The sequence below is a fragment of the Macrosteles quadrilineatus genome, unplaced genomic scaffold (assembly GCF_028750875.1).
Source record: "Macrosteles quadrilineatus isolate MER2022 unplaced genomic scaffold, UCM_ALF_1.0 Scaffold_1__1_contigs__length_201487025, whole genome shotgun sequence".
Taxonomy (NCBI): domain Eukaryota; kingdom Metazoa; phylum Arthropoda; class Insecta; order Hemiptera; family Cicadellidae; genus Macrosteles; species Macrosteles quadrilineatus.
Genome location: NW_026542594.1, coordinates 80269627 through 80285988, shown reverse-complemented (window position 1 = coordinate 80285988; position 16362 = coordinate 80269627). Strand labels below are relative to the sequence as shown.

The following is a 16362-nucleotide window of genomic DNA, read 5'->3' as shown; positions in this document are numbered from 1 at the left end:
AAACAAGTTGAGGAACGTTCTGAGACATTTGTTTGAGGTAGAGGAAATGTCCGGTAGGTCGATCAGTTTGTTTAGGTGAAGTGTAGTTAACCTTCGGGTGTTGTGGTATCTGTCTCTGAGGAGCTGATAGGCAATTGAGTAATTGGCTGAAGTGATACTGAAAGCTTTTACGAGATTTAGTGGTTCATTTTTGAGCACGCTGAGAAGATATTGAAATTTAGTGACGTTTGAAATGCTTTCATTCAGATGGATGCTAGTGTCAAATAAGTTGATGAAACTTACCCACTGTAGAGGAGAACCATCAAACGTGATGAGGTCTAGTTTTGGGAGTCTTACGTGAGCAGATGATGAAGCTGAGATGTCACTAATTCTTGTTGAATCTTTACTTTCTTCTGGAACATCTTGCGGCTGCTGTTGGAGAAGGGCTTCAATCCGAGACTTGGCTTCGACGAATAGCAGTCGCAGTTTGTCTTCAGTGTCACTTACTGCATCCAAATCTAATTCTTCTGATATATGTTCCAAGGCTCTTTCCAGGTAATTTTCATAGGCTTCATGTTTCTTTTCTAACTGGTTCGAGAAGTTGTTTAAAGTTCTGATTTGTATCACTGACAAGATTGAGGGGGAAAGTGTTTCAAGCTCTTGTACAGATTTGAGAATCTTTTCAAAAGAATTTTGTATGAGAAGGGTTGATTTGTTGAAGTTTGAGAGTGAAATTGATCTGGTAGCCATATTGGACAAAACAGATGGAGTGAAACTTTACTAAGAATTAGATAGAGTTTGTGACACTATGAGAGTGGGGAGAAACATAAAGAGATTGAATGATAAAATAAAGATATTTCGATAGCTTGAAAGTGTTCTGAAAATTGAATCCAAAGACTGAAATTCAAAATCCGGCTCGAAGGACCAATGAATGTTTTGTAGAGAATGAAATTAAATGGAGATTATAAGAGGAGAAAAAAATGAACACACTTTTGGGATAGGAGAACAAGCACTGTTTTATTTACTTTTTGATACACAACATGTGTTAGCAATAGAGAATAATTTAATTTGATTAAGAACACATGTTAGTTGCAAGGAAAAGAGATGTACATTAAATAAAACATAGAGTGTTAAATAATATGAATGGTTAAAGTTTACTGAACAATATGCGTTAATCAAGGTTATTGATCTCTTAATTTTGGATTTTCTCGTAAAAAGTTTTCGGCAATCAAAGTTATTTCCCATTAATTGCTTTATTTGTAAACAACTCTTAATGTAAACTTATCGGTGTCAGTTTGAAAAAAAAACCAACCTTATACAACAACTTTCTGTTATTTAATAGATTACGTATCCCTAAACAATGATTGGCATATCTATTAACATTAGAAGGAAATGTGACAAAAATCACACAACGTTGGGTTTTTGAAAGTTTGTAATTTTATTTCTTAAGTACCTAGGTAGGCCGTGTATTCTAGGGAAAAGTACCGGTATCAAGGATCGTCGTCTAAAAGGTTGTTATAAATAATTGGGTAAGCGTACGTACCCAAGAGATGGGCTATGGCCCTATTGGCTGTATGGTCCAGCGATTGCATCACACGGTGAGTAGGAACTATTGACTATGTATAGTCAATGGTAGAAACAGAAAGTGACACATCGGAAAATCGAGTTTAGCATCATCCGTAAACCTCTGTTACAATCGCCCACTGCAGTTGTGATTTTTTACTTTACACTTTACACAACCGCCATTGAAGCGCCGTCAATGAGTGGAACCTTGTTTCTAAGCTATTGGCGACGATCATTAATAAATTGAAGTTTCCCAGCCGTATAAGACATTGAATTGGTGTTGTGATTCAATGTCTTCTTTCTGGTTATCAAAACTCCAGAACAATTTTATACACAAAGAATCTCTGGTTCCTGACCTGGATGATGCCTTTTATTTAAATTAATATACGGTTACACTATATTATTCCACTTGCGATTAATTAAATCCTTTATGTAAGAAAAACGTTTTTAATCTCACTTGGATGGGATTTGCCTTCAAAACTTGATCGGAAATGGTTGCGGTATTTGTAAACAACATTTGTAAACAACATTTGTAAACATATCAGTGACAGCTAGAAAAAATAATCTTGATCCGAACAGCTGTTCGTTATTTCATAGATGATTATGTGATAAAAATTGGACGAAAACTTGACAAAAATCGCACAAAACTGCATTTTTGAACGTCCGTAATTTTATTTACAAAGTATTGAGGCCATATTTTAATGGCTAAAGACACTCTCGCCAATCCAGTGAATACATTAAAATGACTTGGATCTTGATAGGTACTCTCGTTTTCTTGGAGAAGATTGCGTAAAATGCCATCTTGAGTGTTACAGACAGACAGACAGGCAGACAGAAATTTAGATGAGACTTGTTTCGGCTTCTTTAATGTATAAAACGTAAAAACAACCTAAAAATTTATGATTCTGAGCAATGTACAGACAAAACTCTAATTTTATTTATATAAAAGATATCTATAAAAGAGGAACTATGTATGTGTGTGTGTGTATATATATATGTATATACGTTATGGACTCCGAAACAGCTCGACAGATTGTAATGAAACTTTCAGGCATTATTAAGCATCTTTCAAGGATGGTTCGAGTGAAGTTTGGTGATGATCTGTGGGTTTTTAGTGGGCCAATGTCAGACTTTTTGATCTACAGTGTTTACAAATAAATATAATTAAAAGCAGGATGTTTACTTTCACCAACTGTTTTGTAGGTTTGAATATAGTTACTACATTCTGTATTAGCATTAATCATGATTTGAAATAGTGCCACAGTGTTTCTACAGAGTGCAGCACAGAAAACTATTTTACTTTTGAATAAGTCTAAATGTATTAAACCCCAATCGCAGCACACCTGTGCACTTAACAATACGTTTAAATTCTCCAATGTTAAATATTAAAACATAAAAACCTTAATCAAAGTATTATAAACAATAAAAGGGATGACTTTTTAAAATTTATGACAACAGCTAATTTACAACCAAAAGGTGAGTGAGCGTAGCGAACGAACATCAACCTGGAGGCGAGTTAGCGTAGCGAACGAGCTAACCTGAAAACAAGTGAGCACAGCAAACGAGCTCTAACCTAAAGGTGAGTGAGCGTAGCGAACGAACTTCAACCGGGATGTGATTGAGCCATCGAATACTTATGAAGTTAAACGGGGCAAAGCCCGTGGGTACAGCTAGTAATCTATAAATATATAATCTAAAGAAATGAAGATCGAACACCCCGTTTGACATCATAAGTATTAATAAAACTATTGGTTGGTTAAGTTAAACTAAAATAAACAAAATATAGTTATAGTCCAGCAGCTAGCTATACTTTAGTGTGCAAACTTGCGTATACTCAATATTCTTGCATAACGTTTTAGTTTGATGTCTAGGGAGTTTAAAAAACCTGGGTGTTTACCTCCTACCCCCCACGTTTTCCTGCTATGACGTAATCAAAATGGCGGCCAATGATTTTTAAAAAGCGTATATTTCGCAAACTATTTGTCGGATCGGAATGAACTTTTTTTTATTTGAAAGATAAGTTTAAATGCTATATGTTTTACATTTACACATTTGTTGTATGTTTAGTAAATTTTTCGTAATTATGCAAAAACCTGTATTTTTTAATATTTTTGTGTTATTTTTGTTTGTAACGTTTTATTGATACAGTATATAAAAAACCACCAATGGAAAAAGTTGTAGAACATTGAAAAATCTTTACAAAAATACCTAATTCGATATGTTTTACTCAAAATATTACGTCAGGAAACTAGATAAATCTCATAAAAACACCTATTAGTCCGGCATCTAGGGCAGTGCACAAGTCTTATATAGACAGTTTTACCATTCAATGTTGATCTATGTGTCTAAATAAGTGTTTTCAACTCGGGTGTCACTTCTGCACCCACTGCAGTTTCCGGTTATGACGTCATCAAAATGGCGGAAAGGGCTATATTAAAAATAACTATATTTTACATACCATGAATCGGATCGGAATGAACTTTTTTTTGTTTGAAATATAAGTTTACATGCTATCTTTCATACATTTACACTTTTGTTGTATGTTTAGTGCATTTTTCGTAATTTTGCAAAAACCCATATTTTTAAATATGTTTGTGATATTTTTGTTGATTACGTTTTATTGATACAATATATCAGAAATAACTTAAAGAGAAGGTTGTAGCACGTTAAAAGGGCTTTACAAAAATACTGAATTCGATATACTTTACTCAAAGAATCACGTCAAGAAACTAGAAAAATCGTACAAAACAACCTAATTTGGCGCAAAAACTCATATAAATCCGACACTGATGGCTGTGTACGAGTCATATATAGACAGTTTTACCATTCAATGTTGATGTATGTGTCTATAGAAGTGTTTTTAACTCGGGTGTCACGTCTGGACCCACTGCAGTTTCCGGTTATAATGTCTTTAAAATTGCTACATGTTACGATTTTACCAACTATTTTACTTAAAATAAGACCATTACCCCCTTTTATGCAAATAAAAGCACGACAAATCAATGTAATTAGTCCATAGGAATGTTCCCACTATATAAATACCCCGGGTGCAGCAATCCTGTTGACTAAAAGCGAATTTCCATTTGCCTGGGTTGATTTTCAATTAATCTATTAAATTAACATTGTTTAAGAGTGCCTAGGTTTGCTGCTCAAGGGAAACTAATAAAGTGGATTTTTTATTAAAATATTAATGGCTTAGTGGTGGATATATAAATCTGCCAAGTTTGATCAAAATATATCCGTAAACAAGCCAACTACTACATTTACAATATTGTCCATAAAAATAACATTGGAATTTTAAATGAAAAATGTTTTTATTTTCTCCTTAACCAATAACCGTACAAAAACGCTTTTACATACTACATTATTTGTTTTTTCAAGGTCTTTCAAAAGGTTCGGAGAAAAATTGATAATTTTTTTTGTTATAAGGGTTAAAAAAAGAGAAAATCCCATTTTAGTCCCATAAAATCCCTCTGTGAACTCCGTTCCTATGGTCCGATCATGCTGGTTCGCAAAATTATCCAAATTAATCCCGCCTTACACCTTCAAACCAAATTACATCGAAATCATACTCAAGCCAAAAGTAACTCAAGTTATCGTCTCTACGGACACACAGCGTTTATAGTCTTCCCTTTTTCACCGTATTTTGAACACAGAGGTCTATACTGGAAGTCTAAGTTATTCATATACGAACAATTGAACGTGTTATTTACGAATATTATTATTATTATTATTATTATTTCTTTGTCATGAGAGCCGAAGCCCCCTGACTACGTACCCGGTACCTATCGTGAGACACACCCGGGCCCCATGATGTAGGCCGAAGCTTACGCATCAACCTTTAGCACATCATGGGCGGATGACTTAAGGTCATCAGGCTCGCCGGCTGCCGAAGCAGACCCTTCGGAAAGAGGGTTGCCCCTCAATCCTAACCAGGGATTCCGGCTGCTTGTTTAAGCGTCACTCCACCTGGGTTCCACCAGGTACAAGCCCTAGAGGACCATAATGGAGCGCCCCGACACATTTAGTGCAAGCAACACTCGGGACCTATCTAATCCCTGACAGGCAGAACCCGCCATCATAGCCAGAAGGAAGGGGACCCCTCCCATTTACACCACTACCCGATCGAGGCCTTACCCAGTTGCTGGGAAACCAGAGATAACTAGAGCGATAGATCCCCAGATACCCCTGGCGGGCTCGGACCCAGCACCCGATCTACTTCGTTTGCCCGTCAGACCCAACATCACTGCCAGGCCATCAGGGTTTCCCAAAAGGAGGCAGGTATAGTAGTGGGACCCACCCGGATGAACCTATCCACCAGAGGTGGCGACACCCTTGACTCAATTGAGGTTCCGGGAAGAACCCCCCACACTCAAGATAACCATACCGTCCGTGCTCAGAGACAGGGATTGGTTTGCATAAGTGCCTACAAACCGTTACCCTCACACTGCGGAAAGTTACGTTTCCCTTGAGTGTCCCCGTGAGCTACGGGTACTTGCCCGTTTTCACCTCCAGGAAAGGCTACTTCCAAAGTCGAGGATTTGCCACACTGAATGCTGGTCGCACACAACAAGCAGGCCGAAACCCAAAGAACCACAGACACAGGTAGGTTAGAGAATATGATGCACTTCCATCTCTCCTAGAGCTAAACACCCCTCCATCCTGGATAAAGGAATGTCACTGGGACCCAATGCCCAGTCGTCCATGTCTGTGGCCTACTTGAAAATGCCGATACCAACACCGAGCAGTTACCTCCCCTTTGGGGGCTAGGTTTTTCACCTCCCAGGACGAGGCTACTTCCAAAGTCGAGGATATGCCTCACAAAATGTCAGTCGAACACAACAGGTAGGACGAGCCCGAAGAACTCAAGTCACAACCACAGTTACAGGTAGGTGAGGAGAGGCGGAATTAACGGCGTCACTGAGAGCTAAACACCCCCCCACCCTGAAGGAGGGAGTGTCACTGGAGGCTCCCCCTAAGGGGCTGGCGCTTACCAGTCGTCCATAACTGTGGCCTACCTGAAGTGCCGGGTCTGACACCGGGCAATTACCTCCCCTCTGGGAGAGCTAGGGTCCGCGTGGTCGCCAGGCCACATACCCACGCAAGCATGGGCCCCCTGCGGGATTATTTACGAATAGTGATAAAACAATATATTATAGGCCTAATATCCTAAATTTAATCCTAAGCAAAAGCTTACCTAGTAGCAAGCAATACCACTATTGGCCAATTAAGTTAAGTTGTAACTTATTTAATTAATTGGTATGTTACCTAAGCATCAGACGGGTAAAAAAAAACAATCAGGACAGTTATAAATTTAGTTGTACTTGATAGGTATTCAACAATGTGTATTGTTTACAGTCCATTGTTTGTGTGATAAGTAAATACTTTTTTCTAAAGATACCTAACAATGTACATGTTCTCTCACTGATTTGAGAAAGCAAGCAAAGTGGCCAATTCGCTCATCAAAAAACATTGTCTCACTCTAATTACCGTACTTTGTCTCACTCGCTTCAGATCTGCAACGTGAAGGCACGAAATAGTGAGCGCGTAACATGCAGACAAGGTCGTATGCGCGCGAAATACGTTGGCAGCACTGGCTGTAAATCAGCTGGTCAGCTGTTATACTGTTGTATCATTAAATGTCATATTAAAAGTTCACTTCTGTGTAAAAATATGTTACGTTTCTTTACCAATTTATTTGTTTTATGGTAACTGTAAGAAAAATATAATGTGCAACTCGAGTGCAAAGTGCAATTGCCTCATTCGAGAAACCATTCCTCACTCGCCTGCGGCTCGTGAGTAAGTATTTCTCTCGAGTGAGTCAATCGCTCCCTTTCCTCACTAGTTGCACAAATAACTATTGTCTTTTAATAATAAAGTTGTTTATTAAGTTAATTTGTATGTTTATTTACGACAGAATCAAGTACTTTTGCACTATTAGTTGGACACAAATGGTGGAAGGCAGTTACGTGATTTTCAAAAGCACATTTTAGCAAATTTTCCACATTTGAAAGTAGCTATTATCGCAAGTCTCATGGTAATACCTAGGTCCGGGACCGTTTAAATTTTTTATTTTGATATCCCCAGAGGCCAAAAACCTGTGTGTTCAAATGTTAGATTGTTAGATGAAATTTGGTTTGAAGGTGTAAGGTAGGATAAATTTGGATAATTTCGCAAACCAGCGTGATCGGACCATAGGAACGGAGTTCAAAGAGGGGTATGTGGGACTAAAATGGGATTTTCTCTTTTTTTACCCTTATAACACAAAATTTATCAATTTTTCTCCGAACCTTTTGAAAGACCTTGAAAAAACAAATAATGTAGTATGTCAAAGCGTTTTTGTACGGTTATTGGTTAAGGAGAAAATAAAAACATTTTTCATTTAAAATTCCAATGTTATTTTTATGGACAATATTGTAAATGTAGTAGTTGGCTTGTTTACGGATATATTTTGATCAAACTTGGCAGATTTATTTATCCACCACTAAGCCATTAATATTTTAATAAAAAATCCACTTTATTAGTTTCCCTTGAGCAGCAAACCTAGGCACTCTTAAACAATGTTAATTTAATAGATTAATTGAAAATCAACCCAGGCAAATGGAAATTCGCTTAGTCAACAGGATTGCTGCACCCGGGGTATTTATATACTGGGAACATTCCTATGGACTAATTACATTGATTTGTTGTGCTTTTATTTGCATAAAAGGGGGTAATGGTCTTATTTTAAGTAAAATAGTTGGTGAAATCGTAACATGTAGCAATTTTAAAGACATCATAACCGGAAACTGCAGTGGGTCCAGACGTGACACCCGAGTTAAAAACACTTCTATAGACACATACATCAACATTGAATGGTAAAACTGTCTATATATGACTCGTACACAGCCATCGGTGTCGGATTTATATGAGTTTTTGCGCCAAATTAGGTTGTTTTGTACGATTTTTCTAGTTTCTTGACGTGATTCTTTGAGTAAAGTATATCGAATTCAGTATTTTTGTAAAGCCCTTTTAACGTGCTACAACCTTCTCTTTAAGTTATTTCTGATATATTGTATCAATAAAACGTAATCAACAAAAATATCACAAACATATTTAAAAATATGGGTTTTTGCAAAATTACGAAAAATGCACTAAACATACAACAAAAGTGTAAATGTATGAAAGATAGCATGTAAACTTGTATTTCAAAAAAAAAAAAATTCATTCCGATCCGATTCATGGTATGTAAAATATAGTTATTTTTAATATAGCCCTTTCCGCCATTTTGATGACGTCATAACCGGAAACTGCAGTGGGTGCCCAGAAGTGACACCCGAGTTGAAAACACTTATTTAGACACATAGATCAACGTTGAATGGTAAAACTGTCTATATAAGACTTGTGCACTGCCCTAGATGCCAGACTAATAGGCGTTTTTGCGCCAAAATAGGTGTTTTTATGAGATTTATCTAGTTTCCTGACGTAATATTTTGAGTGAAACATATCGAATTTGGTATTTTTGTAAAGCTTTTTAAATGTTCTACAACTTTTTCCATTGGTGGTTTTTGATATACTGTATCAATAAAAGGTTACAAACAAAAATAACACAAAAATATTAAAAAATACAGGTTTTTGCAAAATTACGAAAAATTTACTAAACATACAACAAATGTGTAAATGTAAAACAGATAGCATTTAAACTTATCTTTCAAATAAAAAAAAGTTCATTCCGATCCGACAAATAGTTTGCGAAATATACGCTTTTTAAAAATCATTGGCCGCCATTTTGATTACGTCATAGCCGGAAAACGTGGGGGGTAGGAGGTAAACACCCAGGTTTTTTAAACTCCCTAGACATCAAACTAAAACGTTATGCAAGAATATTGAGTATACGCAAGTTTGCACACTAAAGTATAGCTAGCTGCAGGACTATTAAAGAAATCGGTTAATAAAATTGTTATAAAAAAAAGTAAAAGAAAGAAATAATCACACCTGATTTTAATAAGGTAATAAATTGAAAGAATAACAAACAAATAAATACAGCTGAGGTATTTTTAACATTAGGTATATGAAAAGTTCCCTTTAGAAAGGAATTACGACCTTAAAGGGCAATTTATGACATAATGGATAGTTTAGCGCAAGGTTTCTCGTCATGACGAACATTTTAAGTTTATGGGGGTGCGACTTGTAGTTTTAACAAAAGTTCATGGGTACTTTTGGCTGTATGTATAGATAGATTGCATTGTACTTTTCAATCTCACAAATTATTATCCTTAACATTGATTTTGTTATTTTACTTTAAATCCCTAAGTACCGGGGACCGAGCCATGGCTCGGTATAGTGTTTATTTTGATTGTAAAAGCAATAAAAAAAAGGAAACTCACTTTTTATGTATCATAACTAATTTTGGATTTTAATATTTAAGTTTCAGTAGAATTTCAATTTATTATGATGGAAATTTTCCTGAATACAGCCGAAATGCAAAATTTCCTGAGGTAGTGCCTGTCCCCAATCTTGTTTTTAGGTCCCCAATTCCAAAATTTAGTCAAAATCCTTCCGCTGAATTTCGAGATATATATTACAGACAGATTGACAAACAGAAATAGCTCGTACCTATTAGAATATAGGATTCAGTTTTTCTTTCTTGCCGCCACTTCCTCCTAATTCTTCTTCTACTCACTCATTCTTATCCAAACAAACACATAAACAGTTCAAAAGGAAACCACTCCACAACTAGCACAAGTGCGCCTGTCTCCGGGCTTGAACCGGTGTGGTGTTTATGGGGAGACCGTGACTGTTTACCCCAAAACAAATTACCCATGCTTCCGGCCGTGGCGGCCACTAGTGGCTTCGTCTGAAGGCTCTCATTTAATTCAATGCCCCACAAGTGGCCGTGACGAGTTGCTGCCACTGTGGTTGCTGGCTCACAGTTTCACGAGGAGACACTGCTTGGCCATTGTGTCCTGACGGCCAACTGCAGTGACCATGTCTAAAGGCCTCCATTTAAAACAATGTTTAAGCTGTGGCAGTTAACCAGTATACCAAGTGTACATTTTTCTTAACTCATAAAAAAAGAGAACACGAATACAAATTGACATCTTTGTTAATTTTATAACTCCAATAGATTGCTTACACAACACACAACCACATCAATAACCTACCAAACCTTCTGCCAATGGACAATACAGAACAAAATAAATGACTTCGCCACCACAAATAAACAAGATGAACTAAGTTATCAACCAAAGAAGCATTGATAACATCAGCAACTCATACAACTTTCCTAGGCATAACTATATAGATCAACACCTGATCTGGGAAAACCACCTAGAAAACTTGAAAAAATTATCATCATCAATAAGTTATTTGCCATACGAAGGATACGCTCCATGACAGATGAAAACACTTTGAAAATAGCCTAACTTACCACGCACTATTCAAATCTCACTTGCGCTTCGGAGTAATAGCCTGAAGAACAGCAAATTGCTACATCTATAGGCCTAATCCAAATAAGCTACTTCAAAAAATGGCGTTAAGATTCAATCGAAAATCTACAAATACAAGATCTGTAAACCATAAGGTAATTCATCAAAAACAAAATCCTTATTTACTGTACCGAACCTTTACATCCTTGAAGTTTTATGAACCTCCTAAAACTAAACCCCCCAAATCTTATTGAAAACTGACAGAAGAAATATAACTTAAGAAACACAATAAAAAACTTTGATATCCAACAACATAGATTGTCAAAAACTAGTAAAATACCGTACCCCAAAGCATGGTATCAAAAATTGTTAATGCTCTCAAGAACATATAATACCCCCGCTGCAGCAAACCTGCAGACTAAGCGAATTTTCATTTGCCCAAATTTATTTTCAATTAAATGTATTTAATTAACATTAGGTTTTAAGAGTACCTAGGCTTGCTGCTACAGGGAGGGTAAAGAAGTGTGTTTTTTTTAGTAAAATATTAATAACTTAAAAAATAAATAAATAAATTTACCAAGTTTGATCAAAATATATCCATAAACAAGCAAACTACAACAATTTACAATATTCTCCATAAGAATAACATAGGAATTTTAAATTTACAATTTTTTGAATTTTCTCCAATATTTATATCCGTAAAAAAAACACTTTGATATACTAAATGATTTGTTTTTTAAGCTCTTTAAAAAAGGCTAGAGAGAAATTGGGAAATTTGGTATTTTGAGGGTCCAACATGAGAAAAACCAATTTTTACCCCATTTAACCCCCTGTAAAACCCCGTTCCCATGGTCCAATCATGCTGGTTTGCCAACTCATTCAAGATTATCCCGCCTTACACCTTCAAACCAAATTTCATCAAAATCGGACATAAATTACTCAAGTTATCGTGTTCACGGACACATATATATACGAGTACATCGATAAAAATTTGAACGAATGGTGTTTTTGGCCTCTGGTAACATCAAAATGAAAATGTAAATCGGTCCCGGGCCTAGGTCTTAACATGCCACACCTACGGTAATAGCTACTTCCCTAGGGAAATTCGCTAAAACTAATAAAATCTCAAAAAACCTTTTTTTTAACACTCAAAGATAATCCAAAAACCTTAGGCTATTATAAATTAGATGAGTTCTTCGAAGAGTGATGCGCAATTGTGAGATGTTTGAACAATCAAAATGTTCCTTCTCGAGATGTTCCGCTTATTGATTGTTTCGATTGCTTAGTAAGAGGTTTGTACAATCAAGATGTTTCTCTCGATTGTTGCATTCGTTAAGCCTAAACGTCTGCTTGCATCTGTTTACATTTCATGAGAGTTGTTACGAGGATGTTAGTTCTTTTAGCGAATTTCCCATATAGGGAATAAGCTATTATCGTAGGTCTCATGGTAAGACCTAGACCCGGGACCGATTTACTTTTTCGTTTTGAGGTCCCCAGAGACCAAAAACACCATCCGTTCAAATTCATATATATATATATATTAATAAATAATACACCATAGTACCCTTTTTTAAATTATTTTTAATGACTTAAATAAAAAAAAATAATTTAAAAAAGGGTACTATGGTGTATTATTTATTAATATTAATTACAGTAGCCCTAAACGTGAACAATATTAAATACAATATATATATATATATATATATATATTTATATATGTGTCCGTTAGCGCGATAACTTGGGCAAAAATGATCCGATTTTGGTGAAATTTGGTACAAACGTGTAAACCTCCGTTTATTCAAACGAGTTCGCGAACCAGCATAATCGGACCATGGGAACAGTGGTTTATGGGGGGTTTTATGGGTTAAAAATGGGTTTTTCCCATTTTTTACCCTAAAAACAAAAAATTTTGCAATTTCTTTCTCAACCATTTTGTAGAGCTTAAAAAAATAAATAATTTAGTATATTGAAGCGCTGTTGTATGCCTAACGGTCACGGAGAAATTAAAAAAAAAGTGAAATTTAAAATTCCCATGTTATTCTTATGGAGAAAATGAAAACTGTTGTAGTTTACTTGTTTATGGATTGATAAAATTTGGCAAATTTATTATTTCATCTTATACTATTGACATATGGTCAAAAAACACTTTTTACCTTCCCCGTAGCAGCAAACCTAAGCACTTGTTAGATCTAATGTTATTTAAATTGGAAATAAATATGTCTTATTTATGGAAATATTTTAGTAAAAATGTAATCAGACAAGTTGAAATTTGCTTAGTCTGCAGGTTTGCTGCGGCGGGGGTATTTCTAGATTCTTATAGAATAGTAGACTATTATGCACAAAATATATACTGCTGACATATAAATACGCACTTTCATCACTCTGTCATGGCAACAGAAATAGAAAATTATTTTTAAGTAATGGGTACCGGTACCGGTAATGGTAATGGTAAATAATCCATAGCATTTATGAGAACCTTCTGTCTCGTTTCGATTCAAACAAACATTTTGTTTGTAAAATATATTGTCTTGTCAATAGTTGTTATTGAGTGGTATTAAGTTCCGTAGATAAAGTAAGTAATATATCCATAAACCTTCCTTGGTTTTGAAGTAAGATTACCTCTTATTGGGGGTCAATCAATAGAAATTAGATGATAATAAATTACGATGCCGCACTTAACGAAACAATCGCCATGAACATTTGGTTAAAAAGACTCTCGTTTAGGACTTGTCGCCTCTCGGTTCTCTAGACAAATGCAAGATACGAGAGAAGCCGTGCTGAAACGAAACAATCGTCACGAACATCTCGATAAATCCTCTCGCTAAGCAAAATTACAATCAAAATGTCTCGAGAGGTTGAAACAATGGAAATGTTTTGATTGTAACATCTTGCAATCACGCATCACTAAGCACACACTGCTCACTATAATGATAGGCCCTAAAACGAACCCACAAAATAGAAATAAGTTACACCATACACACACATACAGTATGTTTACACAAAAAACTACAAAGAAAAAAGAAGATGAGGCTTCCCTAGTCTCTACAACTATGGTGAAGAGGACCAAGGTAATAGTATATTACATAGGTACTAGCCCGGTAAGTGGTGTTTTACCATGCGAGCATGACAATGATTTTTGTGCGAGTACGGTACAGCTTACTGGGCGAGTAACATACAATGTTAGCCTTAGGTAAAAGTTAAATTTGATTAATTTTGAAGGTAAATGTGATATATTTTCAGTCTAGGCTATTTATTTTATTTTAAAACTATGTTCAGACCCTTCCCCATGTTTATTTTTTATAAAAGGCAGTGTTTTCGGTCTTAAGGCCTACTTAGTTTAATACCTATTAGAAGTGACAATACAGCATGAAATGATTGTACATTAAACAAAGAATTCAATACTGTTTTTAGTTTAACAGTGGAAAGTAAATGGTATGTAGGGGAAGGTGTTGTACCTTGGACCTATACCATTGACTTTATATCTACACACTTTATCTACAGGTGTTGATATAAAGTCAATGCCTATAAGCTACTCATTTTAGCACTATCTGTTAAGTAAAGGGAGATCTTGAACCATTAGTTAATGCTTTAGCTAACAGAGGTCTATCCTGATGTGTTCAAGTTGGAATTGTATGTGTCCTGTTGACAGGAAAACTGTAACAAGTTTTTATAAGGTAAAAGTAAGTATATGCAACTTTTAATTTTCTTTAATTATGTTAGATTTGATTTAATTTTTAGTGTTTATCTCAGCTTGCAATTTGGTGCTAAGTTATAAACCAACAACTCAGCTACATTTTTATATGATTCAAACCATGTTAATCTTAACCTAGAATAGTCTAGAACCAAGTTTTGACAAAATGGCCAGGTGTTGTACCTTGGACCTAGTTCATAGGTTGTACCATGGACCATAAGCTTAGGCTACTAAAAGCAAACTTTAATAATTCTGTCAAAAAGGTTTATTATAGGCATTTGTAATTTAATTTACTATAAACGAACAGGACAGAGCCCCCAAGACAGTTAAAAATATTTGACGTAGGCCTTAACTAGGCTATAAGTGAACTTGAGTGAATTTCTTACAAAATATGGTTAAAATTAAAATAGGCCTATGTATTGTAAGGGTCAGTTTTTTTTATATTTTATCAAATAAAAACTAATTATTAATCTTATAAAATGTTAATGTGTTTCTACATTTATTTCCTCTACTTTAAAATCAGTGGTCCAAGGTACAACATTATGCAGGTCCGAGGTCGGTACAACATAGGTATTAAAATTTTGTACCTTGGTCCTATTGTTAACATTTTTTTAATAATTGAAAATATTTGTTTTGGGTGAAGATAAAAGGTTAAATAAAATATATGTATTGTGTTTAAGAACAATGATTACTTTCCACTAACATTTATTGTATTTTAAAGTGTCATATCAAAATAAAAAGGTAAAATAGGTCCATGGTACAACACCTTCCCCTACCGTTATACTATACAATACGACAATACATACCAAAACAAAATTAACCAATTACAGTTACAAACAGACACACAAATAAAAATATGTAGCAATCACTGAGCTTTATAGCTCAGTGGTAGCAATTACCGAATAACCCAAAATAGTTTTGTTTGACTTTGGAAGTGAAGTGACAGTGGTGACAGCTGACAGGTATTTACTCAAGGGAGGTATAGAAGAGCCTTCGATGACGTCAGCTGTCAGATCTCCTCTTGAGGGAACACCATTACCATTACCGCAACGATACGGAATCCCATCATCGGCTTTGGTGGTGTAGTGAATAGCGTGTCGGGCTGATAATCCGAAGGTGCCGGGTTCGAATCCCACTGGCAGCACTAACTTTTTGACAACAATTTTTTTTCATATCAACAAGTTTGGTTGGTTTGGTTAGGTTATGACAGTTAAGTTTTATAATTAAAAAATTTTATAAAATTGAATTTTAGGCATTTATAATTTTATTTTATGAACAAAACTATTTTTTAGATTAGTAATACCTTCATTCGATTTTTTCATTATCAGCACGTTTGGTTAGGTTATGACAGTTTAATTTAAAAATTTTGAGATTAATTTTATAATTTTTCTTAAGTTTGTAATTAACTAGGCCTAATAGTGAAGTAAAAATCACGCCCTGTGCTCTCTACTACATCGCTGTTAACGGAGGAATTTTGAACTCAACTATGATGTCATCGTTGCCTCATTTGTACCTCCCTTAAGTCAGACCTCAGCTGACAGCTGGTATTTACTCAGGGGAGGTATAGATGAGCTTACGACGACATCTAGCTGTGGGCTTCTCATTAGCTGGGTGCCGTGTTTCCCCCGGACGTGCGTGAGGGGGTCACCGGAATTTTATCCCCCTGGAATTATACCCCCTGGGCAAAGCTGACGTCACTATGACGTACTAACCTGAATGGCC

The 16362-nt window shown here is 35.6% G+C and overlaps 1 protein-coding gene across 2 annotated transcripts in view; it reads right to left on the bottom strand.

Moving 5' to 3' along the window:
* LOC128983662 (transmembrane protein 169) overlaps window positions 1–15561 on the bottom strand; it is an 88001-nt gene extending 72440 nt beyond the window's left edge. Inside the window, exon 1 of one of the 2 annotated variants that reach the window (XM_054403038.1) lies at window positions 15447–15561. The gene's annotated coding sequence lies outside the window, so the exon portion shown is untranslated. The remainder of the gene's footprint in view (window positions 1–15446) is intronic. The other variant, XM_054403039.1, reaches the window with a different exon arrangement.
* Window positions 15562–16362: the final 801 nt, after the last annotated feature.